We start from the raw sequence: 15,432 nt of genomic DNA, 5'->3' as shown, positions 1-15,432 counted from the left end.
AAAAAAAGACCACCAAAGGTGACAATTTCCCCTATATGATAGTTACTAACTTCAAATCGATATATCTCGATTCCTAGACGTGACCCAGCGAAACGTCGGGCCACGTATAACTTGTTTTTGACCGATATAACATTTCCCGTTGGTTTCATTCTATCCCGATTTTGACTGTCGCGTAGTGTATTCCTATGTTATTCGGCACGCTGAATGCGAATCCGAAGTCTGTTAGCCTCCATTACGCCAGATTCGAGGTCATTTGAAGGTCAAGTAGGGAAAAATTCATTGAATAAACCTGAAAATTCAACAAAAGTCTTCCCAGTTTGACCTTATGATGACCTTGACATCACCTTTAGATGACCTTGAAGAATCAAGTGATCCCCATATTCAGATTCAGCGATAACAAAAACCTATGTACGAATTTTTATCTTTATTGAATAATTTTTTTTCCTATTTGACCCTCAAATGACCTCGAACCTGACATTATGAAGGTAAACGGGTTCAGCGAGTCGAAAGCCCCATATATATGAGTTTTCAAGTTTATTCAATGAATCTTTCGCTATTTGACCTTCAAATAACCTCGAACCCGACGTGATGGAGGTTAATAAACCTCGGATTCGCATTCACCGCGTCGTATAACATAGGGATATAGAGGTTTGGTTCAATATGAAGAAACTTTTTTTTGTAAACCTGTGTTTTTTATAGATACTACTTTAAAAGGGACTTGAAACGCAACCAGTTTAAATTTTGATAGTAAATAATATGTTGGAAAACACGCCTTCAATTTCTTTTCCTTAAACATTTTTTTAGGTTAAAAAAAATCAAATAGCAAGATTATAATATAATGTGCAATGAAAAATATAATATGTGTGTTCTAATCGAGTTTTTTGCGACGATTCAACATGTAAATTTATTTAATTAAAATTAAATTTGGATGTTTTTCATGCGCAGTGAACATGGTTTTTCGTACCTGTTCGAGGTACAACTAAATAGCGATTTGCAAATTGCTTATTAAGGGAAAATTTAGGTAGAGAAAGCTGAAATTAAATTTTGACCCAAAACTGACTGTTCAGATCGAAAACATTATGCATTAAGTAATCAACGGCAATCCTCTGTATTAGCATCGCATATAAAATGCCCTGAGAAATTTGTTGATCACTTACAATTGTCTACTTGTAATTGAAGACCTCTGTTAATAGATTGCAAATAAAACCACTAATTTTCATTCTTTCTCACTTGAGCGAGGCCCCAAATACTTACCCGATCACCACCAAATTTTATATTGGAAGTAAGTACATATTTAGACGAGAAGGAAACTATTTTCGTCCGGCATTTTAAGCTGGCTAAATTAAACTCGTGACTTGCACCCACCCTTGTCTATTTTCTTTTTTCGGTAAATCTTCATATTTCAGAATATTCTTTCTTGATAGCGTTGAAACCACCTACAGAAGTGGAATAAAATAGCAAAATTGATTATTAGTTTAAGAATGTATGATTTAAGATGTCTGTAATGTCGAGAGTGTGCTGTAATAATTTATTAAACGTCTGAACATCCTGCTTCGATTGCGTGAAAAAACGGTATTACTATGTGTTTAATCCACAAACTTGTCCTTTCCCCGTGTTCTTCTGAGTATACCACTAATATTGTTTCTGTCCCATAATGCAATGAGTGGCCAATTGAAATTACCATCTCTCGAATGGGAGTAGAACCTGTTGCCTGAACTTACGAAAACGGTAAACATGAGAAACCGGATTCGTTTGGAATTGGTTCAAACTAGCCAAGATATGGCACTGGAGCTCGCCTGGCCTCACCATTCGCCTTGTTATTGTTGGTCAGAGTGAATTGTTGTAAAATACCAGTCGTTCTGCGAAGCTGTATTTCATTCAATGCTGATCATTGTCGCTATCAAAAGAAAGAAATCTATTGCATTTTAACAGCGTAGCGAAGGAAAACCAGAATATTGGATTGGGTGTAAGCTATTAGACGGGATTAGTTAGTTGTGGCTTTTCACCTCGCAATAGTGGTGAGCTATGCACATATATATGTATGTGTTTGTATATATGAACACATCTATGCATCGGCGTTGAAATTGAGATCAATGCATAACGGACTGTGTTCGTTGCAACTGTGACTATTGTCTTTTTTCTTTGTACAAGTATTATGGCGAGTGCCACGGAATTCATTCCAACTGCGTTTTGTTTTCTTGAACTGTTAGTTCTTTATTAGATACCGTTTAACAACAGTTTTACTTGGTTTGATTTGACTTATCTACAGCAGATTTAAATTCATTTTCCGAATATCAAACGTTTGTGGATAATAAGAACGAAGTTGGGGTGAAGGAGGGAATCCACTGATAGATAACTGCCTACTCATATAATAATAATAAAAACTTGGCGCTTACACCTTTGATGAGTATTTGGCTTTTTCTAATTTAGATGTTGCCCGAACCAGCAATCGAAAACAGGTCCTACGGAGTGGTAGTGCGCACCTCTAGCCACTCAGTGCCTTCCACTCATATGCACTAAAATACGTACATCTGTACATATGAGCCGTATATTTTGAAAAGTGCTTAAATGGTTATAGTTGGTTACTTCTAACTAAATGCATCTTAAAATCATTCCACTGTAATATAGTAATGACAGAACTTGTTACCTTTGCTGATGAAGTTTAACGAATAACAAACGCATTCACATACAGGTCACACAGATCGGTGAAGTCAAAGGGCATGAAATGACTTATGCCACTTTCAAAATAAACTGCTCAGTTTGATGGTCCTCTGCAATACCGACGCAACTCGAAATTTCATATTTTTCAGTAGAGCCGACTAAAGATTTTGTGTCATCTGTTTAAAAAATTTAATTTAACTTGAATTAAGGTAATTATTTATTTGAAAGTCGAAATTAAATTAATAATTCGGAAGCTATATGAAAAACTAAATTATGGGTGTCAAACGAAAGATTGTTAAGAAGCCTTTGGTTTGAATATTGATAATTTTATTGGTGAAAAGTGCTAAGAAGGTTTTCCCTGTTTAAAAAGTTAAATTAAAATGATTTAATAATTTGAATGAATTACATATTAAAATATGGGTACAAATTGGAATGGTTTTGAAGAAGCTTCATTTCTAAAGTAAATGTAAGAAGATTGCCACCTGTTTAAAAAACCAAATTGGTCTTGAATTAAGTGAATAAACTAATTGAAAAATCATCATAAGAAAAAGGTTTTAGTTTAAAAATATTTGAAAAGGATCCCAACGGGACTGAAAGTGAGCTGCTCCCCAAGGGAGAAAGTAGGGAGCAGTACAAAAGCAAAGTAAAAAATAAATTTTTAAATTTTAAACACTTAGAAAAAAAAATCACTTTAAATACATAAAATTTTTTCTTGTGCTAACAAAAAGTAAGCAAAAGTATATTTATTAAAAAAATATTAACACATCGGTGGGCATGTGTTTTTGTTACTCGATTTTGCAATCGGATCACAATTTAATGAAAAGTCGTCTACGTTTGTAAACTACGTGCCAAATGCTGGGTTAATTGTGTTGTGCTAAGTATGTAACAAAATGAACCGACAATGCTGTTTATCGAAACGCCAAATGAAACGCCTTATTGCCAAGCAACTGCAAAAAAATTACAGCGACCACATGACAGAACATGATAGGAGGGTATTCGTCTCACTTACAATATAGTACATATGTATGTATGTATTTTTTTTCACAGATGCGGTGAAACGTGAAGATTACCATTATTCCGATTTCGAAGCATCAATGCGGAAGGGTTTTCGAAAGCTGAAGAATAAGGTGTATAGGAGACGCTATAATAATAAGATAACCCATGAAGCAGCATCCACGCAAGAGGATAAATAATATTTATACACTTCACATATTCCCTTAATTGAGTTAAATGTTATGTTCAAATTTAATTTATGTTAATATGAATATTCTAATTTGAGTTAATATAAAACTATATATATATTAATTCAACTTTACAATAACTTTCAAAATTAAATTTTCCTGCTTTACTAAAACTTTATTCTTTTATTAAAAGATAAATATGATCCGAAAAATAAACATTTGCAGGTAGCGTTTTTTAAAGGATTTTAAAGAGCACTAACGGAGCACTTATTCAAAGCGCTCACCAAGGTCTTTTTTAGGAGCAGTAAGGGAGCGCTTCTTTCTAATGACACAAAATGTTAAAATACAATGAAGTGTGAAATTAGGAATGGAGCGCTTCCTGCGGATTATGGAGCGCTCCAATAGCACTAATGGAGCGCTTCAAGTCCCGTTGGGATTAAACAAAATTTTTAAATCTCCTTTGTTTGCGGCTGAGTTTAAGTATGTTTATTTTAATTGAAGGAAATTACATCTAATATAGCATCTCATACACTCAGCGAAATGGGTGAAGGTAATCTAGTGCATACATTTATAAAAAAGGAAAGTTTTATTTTTTTTTTTAAATACTTTATACTGCACCTTTACAGATGCCTATAGCGGCTCATCTTCAAATAGAGAAAGAAAGCAAGAAAAGTCCAAGCAGTGTAGACCTCGTCAAATATACATTCAACTGTACATACATATGAATATATTTATACATATCGTCACCAGAAATCCAAAAGGCCGTAATTACTTTATTAAATTTTTTTTTACAACAGCAAAATAAATCCACGAAGTTTGAAAATTTTATCTGCTGTGGTTTGGCTTCCTGATTACGAAGATGTCTTCCAACCCTATTCTGCAACACTTTCGTATTCGGATTTTGCTACGAATCGTAGGAATGGTATGCTGCAATCCGAATCGTATCTTCGAACTTTCGAAATTCGTAACAATGGCATGCCTAAAAACGAACGAGTAAGCTTTTTTGTACGAAAACAAATCTGTGTCGGAGGCGAGATAAAAGATGTAAATCGATGTGTGTTTGCAGGAAATATTAGTGGTGTTTATTTAAACAGATAAATTTGCCATTCGCATATATGTATGTATATTTTGTGTCCAAACGCATAACCCGTATCCAAAAACTTTAACATACACGTGTAATCAAAGGACTAAACCTTTATTTAAAATAAATATTTCAAATTATTAATAAATTCGGTTTGCACTCCGCACTTGTTTGCAAATTTCGATGTGGGTTCTGCGCAAAAATACTGTGATATGCACAAGAGATATTGTATACCTTTGACTTGCGGAAGCCCCTCTTCTCCGGCAACACATAAATGAGAATTCTACTTAGTAAGAGTTATAATCCCTAAGCGCGGCCGAAGGCAGAAGCAAGCGCAACAGGTGATGGACCTAACGAAATGCATGTTTTCAATCGATTGGAAGAAGCTGTTATTGCATTAACTGGATTGGGAACCAGTTCTTCAGGCATAAGAGGAGTTCTGGCTTGTGGTTCAACAATTCAACCAGAAGCTGACATAGATGCGTCCATGGTTACTATGCCGGGCAGCTCCGCATACCTTTGTGAGTCCATTGCCATAGCGCGCTCTTACTCCGCTGCTATAACTGCAAATGCATCAGAATCCATTTTACTATAAACAAGCACATGATGAGGTTTTTTTAATTCCTTTCCACTTTGTTTTCCTTCATACAGCTGAGTTCGAAAAACAACTGATACCTGGCAATGCTGCACATTTTTCCGCAAGGGTTGCAGCATGTCGATTTTTCGTTTTTCGTAACGTAGCTACGAATTACGAATTACGAAAATTCGGGTTCTAGAATAACGGTGTTCATTTTTCTTGGGTCACGTCGAATTACTTTTTGTTTATCGGGCTTTGAAGGTTTGAGTAGAGATGGGCACGTGAGTGATTTTGGCTCACGTTCACGCACGCTAACGTTGGTGGTTCTGCAAATCACGCACACTCACGTTCTGCTATATTTTTTCAGTCACGTTCACGCACGCTCACGACGCCTAGTTTTTTAATCACGCACGCTCACGCACGCTTCTTCCCGAACATTTTTTTTCTCAAATTGAAACTTTATTTATATAAATAGTTAAAAGTAAATTGTTACAAAAATTTTGGCCAAGCACGTTGCCTGGAATGAACGCACTATTAATTTTTTTTAACAAATTTCATAGAAAGGAATTCACATCAATATTCATTCAATGTAATTTTAAAATAACATTAGCTCATATTTTTGTTTAAAAATAGTATTTTTTCTGGGATTTCACCAAGCAATCGTGTACGCCTTTCTTCTAAAATTCAGCCTGACACAGAAAATCTTTCAATAGTTGCTGAGCTAGCTGGTATGTTTAAAATTTGAAAGGCTTCTAAGAAGTGGAAAATATTTGGCTTATTCACAAAATTGTAAAACATCGTCATAACTTTTGTTTTCTGATTCTTTTAAATAACTCTGTATTTCCGCATTAATGTCTTCAAAAACTGCTTCTGCTGATTCATCTGTTGTACCTTTGAATTCGTCAAAATTGAAAACAGTAAATAAGTTAAACAGTAGTAGTTAACGATTTCATTTTGTTTGAAAATAGACATACATATGTATGTTCATTAGACTGCGTCACTCCCCATACAAAAAAAAAATCGGTACTGTGTTTCCATTGGAATTATAAAATCTATTATATTTTAAAACTTGCACCAAAATATTTCGGAAAAATTTTTATAAAAGTAGCTTCTTAAAGAATTAAAAAAAAATCCCCTCAGATAACAAAGTTTAAGCGTAAAAAATCTGCATACAAATATTAAAAAAAATTTCACCGGAATCGTAATAATGAGATTTTGATGCTATTTTATTTTAACTTATTTCAAAGATTGGTATAAGAAAAACTTGAATAATTGGACCAAACTATTCCGATTTAGACATGAGGTATTATTGGAAAGGTGGGATGAACGAGAGTCATTACAAGTTGAATTAAGTTATAAAAATAAAAACGAGTGGGAAAATGCGTTTCCAATAATACCTCATAAGTCTAAATCGGAAAAGTTTTGGTCCCGTTATTCAAGTTTTTCTTATACCAATCTTTGAAAAAAGGTAAAAAACAGCATCAAAAATCTCATTATTACGATTCCGTTGAAAATAGTTTTAAATATTTTTTTTAAGATTAAACTGTTTTGTCATCTAAGGCGATTTTTTTCAAAAAGTTTTTTAAGAAACTACATATTTTTTTATTCATAAAACAACTTCATTTCTAGAGGTATTTTCAAATCGGTCCAGCTGACGTAAATCTTAATATTTTTCCAAAATATTTTGGTGGACGTCTTCAAATATAATGAGTTTTGTAATTCCGGCGAAAAACCCGCAACTTTTTTTTTGGAGATGCAGTCTAATGTAGATACACCACCAAACCGACAAAAATATGTAAGCGACATTTTGCCAAAATTTTAATTTGGTGTTATAGGAATATTTCTGCATCAAAAAGAAAATTTTGAAAAAAATGTCCTCACCTCTTTTTGGCGGTTAGGGCTCGATATGTGAAAATTACGTGATTGCCGGAAAACTAAATCACGCACGCTCACGCCAGCAAAAATTTCAGTCACGCTCGATCACGGAAGTAACGGATTTTCCTCTCAAAACCGCTCACGCTCGCGCGTGAAAAAGCCTGACACGACGTGTCACGTAGAAAATCACGTATTTTGCCCATCTCTAGTTATGAGGTTATATGTCATATAAAAAAATACTTATAAAATCCTTAATAATGGGCCTATTTTTATGATCTTAGGTTTATTGCATAGGTATTTAAAAGTGCCTTCTTTTTTTAATCTAATATGTATATAAAAATCTCGTGTCACGGTGTTTGTGTCGAACTACTCCTAAACGGCTCGACCGATCTTTATGAAATTTGTTGTGTATATATGGTAGGTACGAGAATCGGATGTAATCGGATATGTCATACCGCTAGGTGCAGGGGGCGTGGCATGGTATGTAGACATTTGAAAGCAATCGCATAATCATAAAAATTGTGGTTATCCGAAAAGAGGGCGTGGCGCCTCCCATACAAATCGAAATTTTCATACTGCATATCTCGGGAAGTGTTCATGATAGAGTACTGCAACTTGGTATTCATATATAAAATCAATCGCATAGTCATGAAGAAAAATTGGGGCTATTGCAAAAACAAGCAGGGATACTCCCATACAAACCGAATTTTTTCACTCTGCATATCTCTGGAAGTGTTCATTGTAGAGCACTCGAACATAGTATGCAGATATATGAAAACAATCGCATATTCATGAAGAAAAATTGGGGCTATTGGAAAAAGGGGGGGTGGCACATCCCATAGAAAGCAAATTTTTCACACTGAATATCTCGGGAAGTGTTCATGATAGAGTACTGGAACTTGGTATTCATACATAAAATCAATCGCATAGCCATGAAGAAAAATTCGGGCAATTGTAAAAAGATGCGTGACACCTCCTATAAAAATCGAATTTTTCATACTGCATATCTCCGGAAGTGTTCATGGTAGAGTACTCGAACATGGTATGGAGATATGTATATGAAATCAATCCCATACTCTTAGAGAAAATTGGGGCTATTTGAAAAGGGGGCGTGGCGCCTTTCAAACGCACTGAAACTATTACGTGTTTTTGTATGCATATACACTTTTGCTAGGTTGTTTAAGACGGCAATGGAAATATGCCTTCTGGCAACCACCAAACCGTAATATTAGAAGATAAATGCGTCACTGAAAATCATTATGTGAACTGTTGGTGAAAATGTTGGACCAAAATGTTTCAATACAAAAAATTAATTTTGGACGGGACGAAGGGGTTGGCTTTCCAATATGGCCGTTGGTTAAGGGGATGGTGGGCGAAGGGGGAGGGGCCGTGACGCCTCCTAGGCCTCCAGAGGACATGAACCGCCATTCACAAAAATGTAACCCACGACCACCTAGTTCCCCTATAGGTTCCTAGGGACCCCTTGAAAAAGGCTGAAAGCAGAAATATAAACACTCATAATCACTATTATTTTACCAGTCTCTCATATAAAAATTTTTTTAAGAATATTTTTTAATATTAATATTTTTTAATATACGATTACAATCAATGTCAACTGTCAAACGCCCAGTGCGAAGAAGAGCTTAAAAGGAAACGAAAAAGCGCCCAATAAACCAAACAGAAAAGACCTAAGCATGTAATTTTTTTGAAGCCCAGTCCTTTTCTGCGGGAACACAGAAAGGAGAATTCTACTTAGTGAGGGTTATAATCCCTAAGTGCGGCCGAAGGCCGCCTACGCAGAAAGGTGTTTTCTGCAAAAGGTGTTCCTCTTCTTCGGCAACACAGAAAGGAGAATTGTACTTAGTGAGGGTTATAATCTATAATCGCTGAAAGAAGTTATGTGCAAAAATACTGTGAATGGCGTTAGGGGTTTCGGACCCCTTTCTTTCTCAATACAGAAAAGGGAATTCTACTTAGTAATGGTTATAATCCCTAAGCGCGGCCGAAGACCGCCTACGCAGAAACTTCTTCGCAAAAATACTGTGGATATGTGCTCGTTGGGTTAACCACCTTGACAGTTCAACGTAAATAACTAGGTGTGTATAGTAACAATTAGTCAGTACTACTTTGTACTGGAACTTGCAAATTTTTACTGGAAAAATGTAAATTCTTGCTAGTGAAATTTTTACTAGCAGAAATTAGCTAGCAGAAGAAGACGACGAATAAATGTCAAAAGCCGCCATTTGTTGAATTGGTTTAGCACAAATAAAAGTGGAGTACAAATGAGTGGAAATCAAAATATGAATGATGTATTGGACTGTTTAAGTGCTTGTGTGTAGAGCAAAGAGTTTAAAACTGTTTTATAAATAGTAAAATGTTTACAGCAGAATGTCAAAACGGACAACGACTATTCTCTTGCAAGTTTTTACTAGTTTTGTGTTCAATAACTTTTTCTGTTAGTTTTCTCTTCTTCTAAGTTTTACGCTCTATTTTGCTTTTACGCTCTCGCTGCAGTTGTTCACTGGAGAAGTTACTATACAAACCTACTATTAGCTGCAAATTCGTATCGGTTTGTGATTTTGTTACATATTGTTGAAATATTGTTTTTATTATCGCTAAAATAAACTTTAATAACTAAATTATAGATTTTAGTACGATTCCAAGTGTTTCCTGCGTTTTGATACAAGTCAGTGCTTTCATTTGCTTAAAACAAGCGAAAACGCAAGTGAAAATTGTGATTTTTGGTCATTTTTCGTATGGCTCCCCAGGGACCTACAGGGAGGGGGCCTAGGAGGTCCGGGGTTGCATTTTTGTCAATGGCGGTTCATGCCCTATCCATGCATTATCGCAACACTGTCTAGCGACAGCCAAATCATTGCCAACATGTTTGCCCAGTTCTTCAGGTCCAATTATTCTGTAGACTTCCCTATAAGTGGAGACTATCCGTACGAGCTTTGTCCAATCAACTCTGCTTATATTCCAGTAATATCTTCCGATGAAGTTTTACACTATTTAAAAACCTTAAAAGCGTCATTTAGGCCTGGACCTGATCATATTCCGACCTGTTTTCTTAAAAACTGCTCTGAGAACATATGCGAGCCTTTAACAACTCTATTCAATTTGTCACTTAAACATGGCGTTCACAAAAACGGCAGCAGGTCCTCTATAGAAAACTATCGAGGCATAGCGATGCTCTCCGCTATCCCCAAATTATTCGAAGCAATTATTGTTAATCAGCTGACATATTCTATATCTTCTTCAATTTCACAATCTCAACACGGGTTTTCTTAAGGAAAATCTACTATCACTAATTTATTGGAGTTTACAACTCATGTCTCAAACGGTTTTAGAGAAAATGCTCATACCGACGTAATATACACCGATTTCAGTAAAGCTTTTGACAAAGTATGTTACTCATCCGTAAACTCGACCTAATCGGCTTTCAGCCCAGTCTTCTTCAATGGATCTCATCTTACCTCTCTGATAGAACACAAAGAGTTATTGTTAATAATTGTTCTTCTGACATCATTAAAGTGTCTTCAGGAGTTCCTCAGGGAAGCCACCTTGGTCCGATTCTGTTCCTGATATTCATTAATGATATTTCTTCTATAATAAAACATTCAAAAATTTTAATGTACGCCGATGATGTGAAACTTTTTAAAATATTGTCCTCTATCGAAGAAAGGTCTTTGTTACAAGCGCATCTGAGCAACGTGGTTAGTTGGTGCAATGCAAACTATATGCCACTAAACCTTCAAAAATGTAAAGTTATGTGTTTCTCTCGGAGGGCTGTTCAACCAGCTGTTTATTCAATATCAAATTATAATCTGGAGCAGGTACCCAATTTTGTCGATCTTGGTATCACAATGGATTCCAAACTCAATTTCAACCATCATATTAATGTTACAGTCAATAAAGCCAAAGGCGTTTTTGCATTTGTAAAGCGATGGTCAAAAGAGTTCAAAGATCCTTATGTTACAAAAGCTCTTTTTACCATTTTAGTTAGACCTATACTAGAATACGGATCTATTGTTTGGAATCCCCGCTACCAAGTTCATTCAGAGAGGATTGAATCAATTCAAAAACAATTCTTACACAAGTCGTCTAAAGCTCATAAATTTGCCTACACTCGCAAGTCGTAGAGAAATGCTAGGTATAATATTTATCGTAAAATTAATGACAGGGTTGATTAATAGCCTGGCCCTCCTGGCTGAGGTCAATTTTAATGTGCCCTCTCGAGTGTCAAGACACTTTCGACCTCTGTTTTTGAAGTCATGCAAAACTAATTTTGAACTAAACGAATCATACCGTTGTTTATGTCAAGATTTTAACTCTCATTCCAGCACGTTTGATATATCGGACTCGATTTTTACTATAAAGAAAACTATCATTTCCACTCTCATTAATTGAAATACTATCTTTAGCATATCCAATCAGCTGATGAATTTGATTCTGTAGCTGAATAGTTTTAGATCTCGACACTTAACAAACTCCTGTTTCCACTACTCGGCACCAAAAAACTAAACAAAAAACAAAAGGTTCCGTACGTCATGCGGACTGCGCCCCTCGTGTCGGGCGGGAATGGAGGGTAAAAAGCCGTTCGGATTAATTAATTAAAAAAAAAAAAAAAAAAAAAAACGGGGGTGGGAGGTGCCACGCCCCCTCCCCTTCCGCCCCACCGCCCCTTTAATCAACGGCCATATTGGAAAGTTTCCCCGGACGAAGTTCGCCGGGTCTGCTAATATATATTTATTTTATTTAATTATTTATTTTTTTAAACTAACATGTTTAAGCTTCTAGGCCTTTTCGGGGAACCGCGCGGTGTGACACAACGGCGGGCGGTGATCAGCGACGCGTCGCTATGTCAAGAAATATTCCCGAGGCTGTTTCCCTTCCCCCGAAGGTCGAATTATATGAGCTTAAATTCATACATCAAATGAGCCTCAATATAAGTCATATTGGACTCTTATTGGCCTCACATACGGCTCATTTTGGACTCTTTTAAAACAATTTTATATATATGAATAATTTCAGACTCTTTTTGAGGCTCTTATCGGCCTCATAAATTACTACATTCGGACTCTTAGTTTAGGTTGTTATTTTTATTATATTTTCAAAGGCATTCAGCAAAAGTTCCTTTCAAATAACATACATACATACTTACGTGCATATACACATCCCAACATGCATTCAATAGCAGCAGCTGCAGCTAAATTTTGTTCATTTTTTGTTTTGTAATTATTTTCAATTTCTGTATAAACAAGTTTAGATATAAATTTCAAATCTTGGATCATATATCAATTCTTTGTTTTTGAAACTCATATTTCTTACCTACCTAGGACTCATGTGGCACAAAAATTCGTGTCATATCCCCGCAAACATATTCTGAGCGTTCAGAATATATGAGTCCGAAAGGAGTCCTAGGTGGGTAAGAAATATGAGTTTCAAAAACAAAAAATTGTTTACTCTTATATGAATCTTTTAGGATTCATATATGATCCAAGTTATGAGCCAGCACCTTGTGCGAATATAAAAACAATAAAGATTTGAAATTTATATCTAAACTTGTTCATACAGAAATTGAAAATAATTAGAAAACAAAAAATGAACAAAATTTAGCTGCAGCTGCTGCAATTGAATGCATGTTGGAATGTGTATATGCACGTAAGTATGTATGTATGTTATTTGAAAGGTATTTTTGCTGAATGCCTTTGCAAATATAGTGAGTTCCATAAGACTCAAAGAATAACGTAAAATAAGAGTCCGATTGTAGTAATTTATGAGGCCGGTAAGTCTTAAAAAGAGTCTGAAATGATTCCTATATGAGGCCAAAAATTGTTTTAAAAGAGTCCAGAATGAGCCGTATATGAGGCCAATAAGAGTCCAATATGGCTCATATTGAGGCTCATTTGATATATGAATTTAAGCTCATATAAGTCGACATTCGGAGGAAGGGATACACCCTCATATCGGACTCTTAAATGAGCTCATTATGAGCGTAATGGCTCCGAAATAGGACTCCTTAAAGACTCATTTATGACTCCAAATGTTTGCTGGGATGTGTTGATTGCCAGGACTTTGTATGTCTTAAATATTCACAACAATTTCAACATTTTTGTTATTTTATATACGTTTACTTTATTTTTTCATATGAATTGAATCAAATATGAAATACACAATTATAAAAAACGCCCGCACGTTTTTACCTTTCTTACTTTACATTTTATAGTATGGTCTGGTCAGATCATATGAGGTATGAATTGGTTTATGCAAGTTATTGCCCCCACAAGAGTTGGACTTATAGGTCTGAAGTCATTCGGTTTGACATGAGAGACCCTGCCTGCCTTACCGGACGTTACACATTCAATTTTCCCCTTTCAATTTTCAATACACTCATACTTTTTCACTAACACACTCTTATTTGTGACTTGAATGGGCAACTTGCTTTTAATTTTTGCCTTTCAATTGAGTTTAAATTTTAAATCTACAATGGAATTAAAAATGGAAAATGGTCTTCAGAAGATAGTTAGTTACATTGTTTTCTTGAAGACGACATGTTGATAACGAAATTGATTCTCAAATTGAATGCAGCCTACGTAATGACTTTCAATTTTGATAATTTTTGGCAAGCAATGTCTTTGAGGAAATTGAAAGGCAAAACTGATTGTGTGTCGTCAGCGTTAGGTATGAAGACTACGCTAGCCTTGCTTCATTCTCTGGGAATGTGGAAAAGAATAAGGCATGCCTTAAAATTGTTAGTAAAAAGTAGTCATAAAAGGTCGACTGCTAGCTGAATTTCCGCGGGAATACGTCATATAAGATTTAAAGTCTTAATAAGTCTTTTAACTTGATACTCTTGGAAACTTTTAGCTTTTTAGATGAAGACCATTCACGGGCAGGCTTTTGGATATAATTCGATTCAATTGGAGGTTTTGATAGGACCTTCGGTAGTCGGTTGCCCGCAGAGGTGTCCTCAATGTTGTCGCAGAAGTTTTTCCAAGATTACCTTTAGGTCAAGGTCAAGCAATAAAATTAAAACATATGAAATACTATTGAAGTGGCCACACACTGCGCGTAATTTCTAAGCGGCTGAGCGGCATTTCTTTATGGCGCCGCTCATTGCGTGGCCTCGACCTTAGGCTGTGGCGGAACTCTTAAAAGCTGTTAAGCCATCCTTGTAGGGTTGCCAAGAGCCATTTCTTTTCTAGATCTAAGAGCTTACTACTGGTTTGTCTCAAGGAGATTAATGGATACTCCCATTAGGGTTTCCTTTTGCCTTTTGGTCCTTTGAAACATAAGCCCAAACTACAAAACCGCAGTGGCAGTGACAGTTTTTCGAAATCAACTGTATTTTAGAAAGTGTGCTGCCCAATGAAGTGTCACACAATACAGCAGTGGCAGCTGGCAGTACTGCTCAGCTTAGCCCAAATTCTAAATTCACTGTCACTGCAGCTTACTTCGTGTGTTGAATTTGAACAAATATAAAACGCAGCCTACTTCTGTTCGTGTCACTAAGGCCTCAAACACAACAATACAAATTTAAACAAACAAAATGGAATGTCAAATAAAGCCGTCACTGACAATGCCCGATTTTATGTGTTGCGGCAGTCACTACCAATATTAGCGGTGACAGCATTGTTGTTTGGCTATACACGTTTGCAATCGACGCTTTGCTCTTTTCTTTGCTCGCCGATCCAGTATGTTTTTAGCCTAGGGCAAAGCTTAATTCTGTGCAGTTGTACTTGGAAAAAAATAAATCATACTAGGCATAGCGTTCACGTTTACATGTAACTTTTTATACCCGAGCGCACTTGTGCACAAGGGTATATTAATTTTGTTCACATAACGGTTGTTTGTAACAGCCAAAACGAATCGAGATATAGACAAATGTATACATAAATGATCAGGTTGAAAAAAGAAATCGATTAAGCCATGTCTGTCTGTCCGTTCGTCTGTCCGTATGTCCGTCTGTCCGTCCGTCCGTGTACACGATAACTCGAGCAAAAATTGAGATATCTCAACGAAATTTGGTATGTAGGTTTCCCTTAATCCAAGGT

This window comes from Rhagoletis pomonella, unplaced genomic scaffold, assembly GCF_013731165.1.
Source record: "Rhagoletis pomonella isolate Grant_MI unplaced genomic scaffold, Rhpom_1.0 Rhpom_scaffold_02994, whole genome shotgun sequence".
NCBI classification, from domain to species: Eukaryota; Metazoa; Arthropoda; class Insecta; order Diptera; family Tephritidae; genus Rhagoletis; species Rhagoletis pomonella.
The sequence above is the reverse complement of the archived record's forward strand: the minus strand, read 5'-3'. Positions refer to the sequence as shown.